The 12010-nt window shown below is 39.3% G+C and overlaps 1 protein-coding gene across 6 annotated transcripts in view; it reads left to right on the forward strand.

Annotated features, from left to right (window-relative positions):
- Nucleotides 1-3814: 3814 nt before the first annotated feature.
- The window catches only part of LOC139463821 (advillin-like), a 54209-nt gene continuing 46013 nt past the window's right edge, over nt 3815-12010 (forward strand). For all 6 annotated transcript variants that reach the window (XR_011653063.1, XR_011653064.1, XR_011653066.1 and 3 more), the window contains exon 1: nt 3815-3910. The gene's annotated coding sequence lies outside the window, so the exon portion shown is untranslated. The remainder of the gene's footprint in view (nt 3911-12010) is intronic.

Consider the following 12010-nt stretch of genomic DNA (forward strand, 5'->3'; position numbering starts at 1 on the left):
TGAGTGTTGTCATGGCAACATATATACTGACATTAGGGGGTTGTGATGACACGTGTGAGTGAGTGAGTGAGTTGGGTTTAACGCCGCTTTTAACAGTATTCCAGTTATATCACGGCGTGTCAGCCTAATGTGGTCGGAAAGCCCGAAGTGATGCAGGTCTTAGACGTTTACCACTTCGTTGAAACCCACGAGCACGGGTATGGTGCTGACAAACCTAGAAACATAATCGGGGCGAACCGGGATTCGAACCCACAATCATAGGTTTCTGGCGTGGCCAAGGGACGCAACTCTGCACGGCAAATCGCGGCGCCCTAGACGACTGGGCCACCCGTGCCCCCGATGACACGTATAAGTGTTGCTATGGAAACATATACTGATATTAAGGCGTTGATGTGATGACACGTGTGAGTGTTGCCATGGAAACCTATACTGATATAAGAGAGGTGTGTGTGTGTAGTCATGAAACATTGACACTGATATCTGTTTGTTATTTAACGCCGGGACTGAATAGTGTTGTACAAGTGCAGTGACACTAAGACCATGGATGAGTGTTTGCCCTAGTAGCTCAATGATCAAGAATCTGAACAGAATGGTAAGGAGTGAGTATGGTTTTACCCCCCTTTAAGCTTTACTCCAGCAATAACACCATAATGGGCGTCAGACTTGGACCCCGTGTGGAATCGAACCATGGATATCGGTATTGGGAGACACGCTTTAACATCTTCACCACCCAACCACCCGAATATAAATGGCAAACTTAATGTTGTACTTACAACATTTCCTCAGGAAAACTACGAAACACGCTTCATGCATTACAAAATGAACTAATATGATTGTCACAGCTACCACCCGTAGGCATGAACTATACACTGTAATCCTTACCCACATACACGTAAGCATGACCTGTATACCTTGAATAGTTACCCACGTGCGTGTAAGCATGACCTGTATACCTGGAATAGTTACCCACATACACGTAAGCATGACCTGTATACCTGAAATAGTTACTCACGTGCATGTAAGCATGACCTGTATACCTGGAATAGTTACCCATGTGCATGTAAGCGTGTCCCATATACTGTAATCCTTACCCACGTGCATGGAAGCATGACCTATATACTACAATCCTTACCCACGTGCATGTAAGCATGTCCCTTATACTGCAATCCTTACCCACGTGCATGGAAGCATGACCTATATAGTGCAATCCTTACCCACGTGCATGGAAGCATGACCTATATATACTGCAATCCTTACCCACATCTATATAAGTGTAGCAGGACGGGGTTTCATCCCATAGATGACACCCTTACCTTGTCAGCTTGCAGACGGGTTAACCTCTTTCATCATGTGGACAAGGCGTCCGGTCTTAGATTAGAAGGTCTGTGGTTCGAATCCCATCACGGGACTCGGAACTGTCATGGCCACTACATAAGCATGACCTGTATACCTGTAATTAGTACTTGTATACCTGTAACTATTACCTGTGTACCTGTAATCAAGCTACAGCCAACATATCTAACATACCAGTCGTATATACACACGAGGACGATGGACGCAGTCAGCGGGAACAATGAGCATTATTTCCAGAACCATCAATCGATATGCGGACTGAAAGCTACAACCCTGCTTATGTTTACTAAACACCTGCGAGTAATGACACCTCCATGTGGTGTTGGGGACATAATGCGACCGTCGCTAGATCGATCAGACACTTGTACACACAGCTCTTGTCCCCACGGTTTGTGCGTATGCGTGGTCGCGTAAGTAAGTGTGGGAGTGCGCATTTAGGGTGGAGAGTTGAAAGTCAGTAAGTAAGTTTTTTCTCTACTTTGAGCAATAGTCCAGTAATACAACGGTGGGGGCCCCAGGAAATGAGGGATTCGAACCCGGGCCTTCGGCGTGAGAGCGAACGCCTTAATCACCAGGCTACCCCACCGGCTCTGAAAGTCATAGAAGACTGCTACTTAGGGGGATAAAGCATTAGGCGGGAAAGGATCAGATTCTACAAAGATACAAGATTTAAAATTTAAAACTGAAAAAGAACTCACTCAAGGGTAGAGATGAGAAGAGGTAAGATGGGGTATAATTGCACTTATATAGCGACGCGCACGCATGCACGTGTGTGTGTGTGTGTGTGTGTGTGTGTGTGTGTTAACATGACACAGTATACACAGTATACTGACTCCGAGCCGACCAGTTGTTTTTTTTTTTGCCCTTTAATGCCGAGTGCCAGGCAGGGTAACACCAAGTACCATATTTTTATTTTAACGTCTTTTGGTATGATGCGGGGGGGGGGGGGGGGGGGGGGGGGGGTGTCGTTTCAAGGGTACAGATGACATCATCCTTCACCAATGACCATGGGTCGCCATGTCAAATGGTAAATCTAATGTCAAATGTTTCGCGTTTGACACCCCGTATATGTTGCAACACTATTTACAATTCTGCCACCCAACGGGTGTGCAACAGATACAGACATATATACCATATACAGACATATATACACACCTATCTCCAGTACTAGGTGCTGCCTAACTGTTTAAGTCCACATGTACCCGGACACCCCGGGAAGACCCAGGGCCCTGTTCCACAAAGCGACCTTAGTGCTAAGTTAGTCGTAACTCCCATACTTAACCATAGGCTTACGATCAACGTAGCACTAAGGTCGCTTTGTGGAATGGGTCTACAGCAACCCATGTCTCGCTGACCTGGTTGATGCAAGTCATTGCATTTGTTTTGTTTTGATGTGTGTGTGTGTGTGTGCGCGTGCGTGCGTGCGTGCGTGTGATTGAACTGTACACACTTTCCCAAGATATTTGGCGTTCTCACATACTAGTACTTAATGAATCATACTCCAAATCAGTCGTTCCATTAACACAACTGTTGTTTTAGATGTCCTTCTCTCGAGAAATTTGTCAAGAGCTGTGATATCACTGAATAGCGTCTGCACACACAGCACACTGACTGCTTTTCCCCCAATAACAATACGTAAGTGTGTTCGTGGAAAATACATTACAGTATATTTACATTAATATACACATGCCCTTATGTAAGGAAATAATTCTCCAAACAACAAATACAGTAAACTAGTGTTTAAAGTTAACTGTTCCCAATGCATACCACACACAAACATATTTATCAAAAGAAATAAATTCCATGTGCCCCATCGTATATATACGCCTGACAATGCATGAGTGACGGTTCAACATTTTTCATCAAAAGCATTTACGTCACACATAACGTCTGTATCACACAAGAGTGTATATCCCGTTGGCTTTTCTAAAACTGTCAGCAGTTTTCCGAAACAAAACCTTTCCCAAGCAACATGAAACTGCGTCAATATATATGTTGTTTGACTTCTTATATTATCTGTGTGCACGCCCAGATAAAGGCGTCGCCCACACCAGTGTGTGTTGCACCTTTTCTTGAAAAATTCAAAAGTAAACGCGTCTGTGTCCAGATTTCTATACATTATGCTATCCCAGACTGGGACTCCAAAGACAAAAAAAAAGTCCTTATCTTTGAAATGAATGGGAACTGTTTAAAGAAAAAAACGAACAAATTTCACCTGTACTCTATCTGTACCAGTTCTTTTATCATGACGATAATATTCAGAGGTTATCTGCTTATAATTTGCATTTCATTAACTGATTTAATCTAAATGTGGATTTATAATTGTATAAATACACGTTCATGAAGTCTTGTCAATGAAAAGGGACATTTACATGTGGGAGGAGACGAGCAGACGATCGGAATGAACTACACATCGATCGCGCATTGATAACAGTTGAGTGCTGCGGCTTGGGCTATTTTTAGCGCATACCGGTTGAACATATCATCAGGTACGATAACTGTGCATGCCTGTCAGCAACTTGGTAGTACTGTCTCGTCAACAAGCTCGGAATATCAGGTAAATCTAACTCGTTTTTCTTGTGTTTCCACGACGTGAAATATTTTTGCACTGACACTTTCTCAATTTAAGCGTCTGCTTTCTTTTACGTGTCCGTTCGCCTGGCTGTCTAAACATGGCGGTTCATCAAAGGACCCAGGTGAGATGTTACCGTAATAATCCAGGTATACCGGTTCGGAACGCGAGTGTCGTCCCGGAGTTCGAGGCAAGCATTCAATCAACGATCTCACTAAATTGAATTAGCAAGTAAAAACTTCGAGGACAGTGTGAAAAATTTGTGACATGTTCATTCCGTAGTGTTTCACTCCATCATGGAATTTTGAGACAGTGTGTCAGGTTGCTTTCGGTTGTGTATCGGATTGGATCCTGCTCTGATGCATCCACCATGACCAAAACAACTAGGCAACTATTTTTCTAATACGACCAAATATGTTAATGTCTAACGTCATACATTAATAAAGTGATGCAATGTTTTCATCTACCAAAATACATGCAAATATACAATGAATATATAAGGGTTGAATTTAAGACAATTACAGTTTTGAAAGAATAAACAAGTTTCATACACCAATATGAATTTACAGCAATTGTATTTTGTCATAAAAATATTTGTGGCATAGATGAGATTTATAATTTGCTTATGAAATCATGCTACAGTTATTTGGGGGGATGTCAAATGAATGAAAGATAAGGACTGATGGGTGGTAGTCAATCTTGTGTTGGCAAAGGCATCCACACTGGATAGTGTAGTTAGTCTAGAGTGTAATAAAGGGCTTGATTTAAATTTGAGACATTGTCAAGTCTATGTAATTAGGTTAATCACTGATTGTTAGATTTAAAGAGAGCATTAATATTTGGCTACCTCTGGAGTTAAGTGTTTTATTGGGCTTATTCAAACTTGCAGGGACCACCAATTGGCCCTATGAAGACTGATCATACAGGCTCATATGGGTGTGTTGGTTCATGTAAGATTGTTATATAGACCACATGGTTGTCATATATTCTTCATGAGTGTAGAAAGAGTTATGATGCCCTTGACAGAGATAATGGTTAAAAAAGTCAGCTGACCTGTTAGCACGTGTGACAATTGATAATAAATCCTGCTCAGAGAGTCTTGATGTCACACCACCAGAGTTAAACTTTTTGCTGATCAGGCATATCTTTTATTGAGCTCTGAAATGGTGAAGTATATCCATTTCTGCGTCAGTAATATGAAATATTTCCCTTGAGACTTTACCTAGATAAAACATATGTCGGCTAACTTGAAGTAAAGACTTTCAAATAACTATGCTAATTTCATATTTGAATTGAAACTTTTGGTAAAGTCACTTTTCTCCGACATATTTCTAACAAAGCATGTCTCTGGCAAATTTCAAGTCTATTTCCAGACATTGTATTATTACCAGGCATGAAAATGTGACATTGTCTAGGTGGAAAGTAAACATTACCGATCATCACAGAATCGACAAAGTAGATTTTGAAATACTCACATGCTGACACAGCCAGTTGGCCCAAACCCAGTGCCCTCTTAAAACTTAAGAAATTTGGGATTAACTGGGGAAAAAAGGTTTAATATTATGGAGTATTCGTGGCATATTTTTTCAAGGTCCAACAAATATGCTGGTTTACGAGACTAAGGCAAGTAAATATCATCTGGACCAGTAATTTCTAACTTATGTTAGTCCAAATATGCATGTACTGGCTAGTGCAAAATAGGAATGTTAGGCTAAAAAAAATATAATAGTCTTTGTTCTCAGGCACTGCCCACATCATCAGAAACTTCATTGTACATTTCGTTTTTGTTTCCATTTTCAATTTTTTTTTTGGTGCATTGTGTTTCAGTACAGTAAACTTCGGTTATAACAAACACGCTTATAACGAACTGACGGATATAACAAACTACTTTTTTGGTCCCGACTATTTGCTGTAGTTATGCTGTATATATGCTTATAATGAACTACGGTTAAAACGAACTAAAATTATTAATCCCTTTGAGTTCGTTATAACCATACTTTACTGTATTAGCTTTTTGATATTTTTTTGAAAATGAAAACAAAAACAAAATGTGGGTCAGTCTTTATGATGATGCGGGTGGTGCCTGAGAACCAAGGCTATTTTTTTTTTTAGCCTTACGTTCCTTACGTGTGGTTGTAAGCATGGTAAGTAGAATGTGATGATGGAATATGTGCCATATGAACCTGACAAGGGTGTGGAATATATTTAGAACAGATGTTTCGCAATAGCCTATCAAATGTCTGTTGTCTGAGTTATGTTTCCTTGGCAGGAGTGACACTACTTCTGTTGTCCCCTGCAAAAGTTGCGTTCATCAAACCCTGCTTTTTTAGCCTCACAGATCCGCTAAATGGAGGTATTGACATAACCTTATATCATGTTTATGCAGAAGTTGGTTTGCATGAGGAGGGTCTATGTGGGATGTTTCGCCACGTATTGAGGAGATAATTTCACTGGAGTATTTGACAAGATAAATGTCTTGACCTGACCACACTTGGATATTGGGGAATGGCATTACTGTTTTTTGTTTACATAAGGGTACTCACACATGGGCTTGATAAATTAACTCTTAATAACAGCCACACAGCTGCTGTGGAGGAGTGACTATAGGTGATATCTGAATATGAGGTGACATTGTTGCTAGCAAGGGCTGATATATTGAAGTCACACTGCTTGTGTGTGCTATGAGTGAGTAAGGGAGTATTTTGTTAAACGCTGCAGTCCACAATATTCCAGCAATAGGTGATATCTGAACATGAGATGACATTGTTGCTACCTGGGGTTGATGTATTGAAGTCTCACTGCTTCTGTGTGCAGTGAGTGAGTGAGGGAGTATTTGTTAAACGCTGCAGTCTGCAATATTCCAACAACAGGTGATATCTGAACATAAGATGACACTGTCACAGGGATCTATATAGGATTCCAAACTAAGTGCCCTTGGATGGCAAATTGAGAACAAATTGCGATATTGTTCAAAATTTGAGTTTTTTTAATGTTCTTATTTTTGTAAATTTTGAGGAATTGGGAAATCTTAATTCAAACTTGAAATTGTTACTGTCACTTGGACATTTAGGGCAGAATATCAGCCTCTGAGCAGGTGTTGGTAAATCCCAGATTGTTGCTACCTGGGGTTGATGTATTGAAAGTCACACTACTTCTGTATGCAGTGAGAATGTTTGTTTAATGCTGCAGTCAATATTTCAGCAATATTCAAGCAGTCTGTAAACATGGTAAATTATCAAGTCTGGCCCAGGTGAACAAGTCTGAAATCATGAGCAATCATCCACACCATGACACACTCAGTCAAACCACAAACCCTGACCACCCAATCCAGTATTTATGACTAGCAATGGGGTACCTTTGGACTTACACGAACTCAGGCATAACTGGATGTGTTAATATACTGAACAAAAAAGTGATCATGAATATATTTGGGGATATGTTTTTGTAGGGAAGACTGAGCACACAAAAACATTCATAATCCCCAATGTGTTTTGTTCAGTATATGCATGGAGTGAGGAGGGTCCGTTTTTTTGTTCATGTCATGCAGCACTAGCAACATTGTGACCTTTATGTTTTCTCTGCAATATCACCTCATCAAGTTACTACTCTGTGTAAGTTTATGGAGGGAGTTTATAAGAGTTTATATCACACTGAATATTATATGACATTGTTGCTTGTGTTGTGTATGGATACATTGTTGCTATCAAACTGTTGCTCACCACTGGATCTGTTAAGAGTGTATTAAGTAATGTTTTGGCAGTTTATATGATTATTTTCAAATAAAATAATGGTCTTTATGCTTAGTTATAATATTAAGAGATGAAAAATGGTCTTCAAAGGTACAAAAATATAATTATGCCATACATGATTTAAATGAATTGCAACTGAGATCATGGAGATATTGTCAGAACAGCTTATGTTAAGGCTTGGGCTTATATACTACTCAAAAGAAGTTAAAGAACACTCGATTCTTTCATATTACAAGAGTTAATCTTTCATGCCATGCCAGATTAACTATAGTAATATGAAAAAAATATTTTGAATAACATATATGACACAAGTAACAAATCTCCATTGTAAAACTGATGAATTTTTTATTCATTCTTTAAAATAACACATAGATTAATGTTTGACATGAAATTCCTCATTTAAACCTAGTTCACTAGATCTTCAGTTCTTATGATCTTTCATGAACTCCTTGTGATAATTGAATTGAGGCAGGTGTATGATTTATAAACAGATCTTTAAAGTTCAGATAGCTGAACAAGTCTTGACCTCAAACTTCTTGTCAAAAGGACATAGTTAGGTTCCTACTTCTCGAGGAATTTAAGGGTAAACCTCGTGGCTTAACTCACATCTATCTGTGGTCGAGGGTATCGGCATTAGTTACAGGGTTGTATGCCTTCGGGAAATCACAAGTCACCTGACCTACATTCTAAACTATGACGAAAACTTGCATACAATTCGGCCTCTGACAATTTGCATGTAGCCAGCTTGAGAAGATGAAATGGTTTAGTCAGGGTATTCATGAATGGGCGAATCACAATACCTGGCGTGCTAAAGTTGGGGTAATTGGTACTGTGATTATTGTTGAGCTTGTACAGAAACGTGGAAATAAGAGGTGTACTTGATACAGGGATACTGGAATGGTTTGTTGGGAGGTAATGATAGTTCGTTGTTGTCCCTTTAAGCAGCAGTCTGCCCTTTAATGTAGCTCTACCAGCTATAGTGTACATTTCTCACCAAAGCTGGACTTGTCACAGACAAATGCACAGAGGACATCAGGTTTAATAGGCTAAAGCTGATTGCTGTTTTAGATCATGTTAGGCCTGACAAATATGCTTGTTTTATATTTTTTTATGGGAAAATTATCTGAATGGACAAGAAAGACAAAATTTACAATAACTTTTATTCAAATGATATATAAGCTGAATTTATCTGTGGTGTCTGTTTTCTTGTGCATAATACACGCCCGTCATTTCAAGTTCTTTGCAACTGTCAATTTGACAATATATTTTGTGAAGATGAGGTTACAAGACACGGTTATCTTTCTTGGGGGTTGGAGTAGGGGTAGGTTGTAGATGGCTAAAATTTTAAAAGTAAATCTGTAGCACAATATTGAAGTAACAAATTGGCCTGGCCTCAATAGATTTTTTATAAGCGTTTTTGATATGGGTCCAAAATGTGATACTAGTCATATGATAAAATTCCTTCTTGATGCGCAGACAAAATCGGAAACTCACTATGGCTGTTTGTCAACAACAGAATCATCAGAAAAAAAACACCTGAATCCTTGGAATTGTCTAGTGCTGACTCAATTACTAACAGCACCTTGTTCCACAGAGCACTAAGATGGTTGTAGCTTCTATACTTTAACATAAACATACCATTCTCAATAAGATCAGCAGGGTTAGACTAGTCAGAGATTAGTGAATATACAAAGGGACTCATTGTTTTTACCAAAATCTAGTTATTTTACATAAACCTCTAGTCCGAAATAAACTGCGAACAATTTGCATATGACCAACAATGTCTATCACTGCCATGATGTAGATTTAATTGTACTGACACCGGCAAGAAACATGCTGCTTACAACTCTTGTTTGAACTCTAGTTTCCCCCATCAAGAGCTGGGTTCCTATTGGTTTTCAGCAACCAATGCTTGTCGTAAGAGGCAGCAAAAAGGATCAGTGGTCAAGCTTCTGACTTGGTTGATGCAGGTCATCGTATCCCAATTGCACAGATCAATGCTTATGATGTCAGTCACTAGGTTTTCTGGTCCAGACTCAATTATTTACAGGCCCCTTCATATGGCTGGATTATTGCTGAGTATGGCAGTAAACAACACACAAATCTCATGTACAAAACATGTACAAAACACAAACTTGAATGCTCAGCACTTTGATATGAGAGGGAGGTGTCAGTGTACAGGCCTCAAGCCCTGTGGATATCTCCAGGCCAGTTTGTGGTATTTGTGTGTCCCTCAAGGCATTGACAGTCATTACAGTGGGTCGGTAGATAAAGCAGTAGTACCCTGAGGAATGTGCTGCTGTCAGTGAAGTGAAGGTTTCAATGAAACACATGAAGCGGAACATCAGAAATAATGTCAAGATATCCTGTAGATGGGTTGTGAGTCCCACTCATTGTGGGGGCTGTCAGAGAGAACCTGTACATGCATGTCTGTCTGTACTAGAGCCGTGAGTCACATCAGTGTATAAACTACACCTACTTCTCATCACTGATGGGTCCAGGTGGGCGGGGTCTAGGTGGTCCTGACCCGCCTTTCGATGACCAAATCTGCAATCTCGTTTGTGTAGTGCGAAAAAAGGTAAAATGTGAAGCAGGCGATTGACATCAACTTGCCAAAACTAAAGCAGTCCATATCATGTTGGGAATAACCTGTAGTAGGACTTTCTTATGGGAAAAGAAATAATAAGGACAAATATTATTATGTGATCACATCAATACAAAATGGATAGGTAGGCTTTATCGCAACTGTGTTGGAGAACTAGAAAGTTGACAGTGTTTGGTAAATTTGGTGTTTTTGTCAGTGACAGTGTGTACCACTGAAAAACAACTTCAGGCCAGCACTTTGACTTGGGTTGGTCAGCCGAGGGCAAACACACACCACAATACAACACCAAGATGTGACTTGCAGGTCAATAGCCATTATGATAATAGTCGCACATCGTTCTGAATGGTTAGGTGGACCAGTCTTTATGAAATTGTATCCAACATCTTCTCACAAACCACTGGACCTATTATCATGAAGCTGAACACCTGAATTTGCCCAAGAAGGTCGAATCTGATTTTCAGTATGGCCACCACAGCAGCCATATTGAAAACTCTATTCATGACAATTACTATTGTAATGGAATTTGGTTCACATGCAGTTAGTAGTGGAGCTCAATGCCTATGTTCCATGGACTTTTAGTTGACCTTCACACTTTAGCCCTGCTCTGGAATCATCATTTCTTCAGAAACCACTTGATCAATGAAACTGAAACTTCACATGCTTGTTCCCAACTATAAGGATATGTTAAAGTACCAGACAAGTAAAGCTGAACTGTGGCATGTATTTCTCATATGATGACTTCAGATTATTAGGATTTTAGTGTTTTGTACGAAAATGAATAGAAACATAGTAGGGTATTAGAAAATTATTCTTAGAACACTTAGAAAGTATGTACCAGTACGATTCAGAGTTGAAACTTTGTTTAAAGTAAATGTAATTTTTGTGTATTGCAACAATGTTCTACAATAGTACATTCATACTGGCAGATTTGAAAACAAACAGCAGTAACTGTTTAATATTTGTAGATAATTTTGTCCTCATTATTTATGCAGAACATACATGTAATAGCAATCCTGACAACTTGGGTTAAGTGGCTGTTGACATTATTTAGTTGTCGACTACATATCAAGGTGACCTACAGTAACAGAACACTTCTTTATTTAATTCAAGATCTCAAATTTATCTTGAATAACATGTTTATGAAGGACAAGGTGTTCATGGAGATAAGAGAGTACTTTGAAAGCTAATTTTCCTTTAAGCAATCAATGAAAGACGTCAATACCTTTTCTTCAATTCCCTAGGAATATTGCAGTTTTATCTCCTTCCTGATGTTCTCAACTATAATTAGGGCAAGACATGCAACAAGGAAATATGAGGGGTATTAAATGTTGGTTTACAACTGTGACTCTTTGAATGTTTCCATGTCTACATCTGGATTAATCATAAAATGCTTCAGCTATCTATATTTCCCATCCATACTCAACAGTTTCCGATATGCCATATGTCAACCCCATGTATAACAAAGTGCACACAAGCATTTGAAATCTTTATCTACACATCCACTGGGTCATGTTGGCATTAACAAGGGCTTCAAATATGACCAATTGCCATAATTTGGGTATAATTATTAAATATGAATGATGATGATTGCAGCTATTATACTGTCAACCAATACTGTGAGCAGGTCCCAATCAACAATATGTAGCAGTAATAGCTGCATTGTCCATTGTGGTGTCTAGGCTGTATTGATCTGGAAGTAACAGCATCTGTGTGCAGGACAGACAAGCACTG

The sequence above is a fragment of the Haliotis cracherodii genome, unplaced genomic scaffold (assembly GCF_022045235.1).
Source record: "Haliotis cracherodii isolate W230 unplaced genomic scaffold, xgHalCrac1.p SCAF_16, whole genome shotgun sequence".
Taxonomy (NCBI): domain Eukaryota; kingdom Metazoa; phylum Mollusca; class Gastropoda; order Lepetellida; family Haliotidae; genus Haliotis; species Haliotis cracherodii.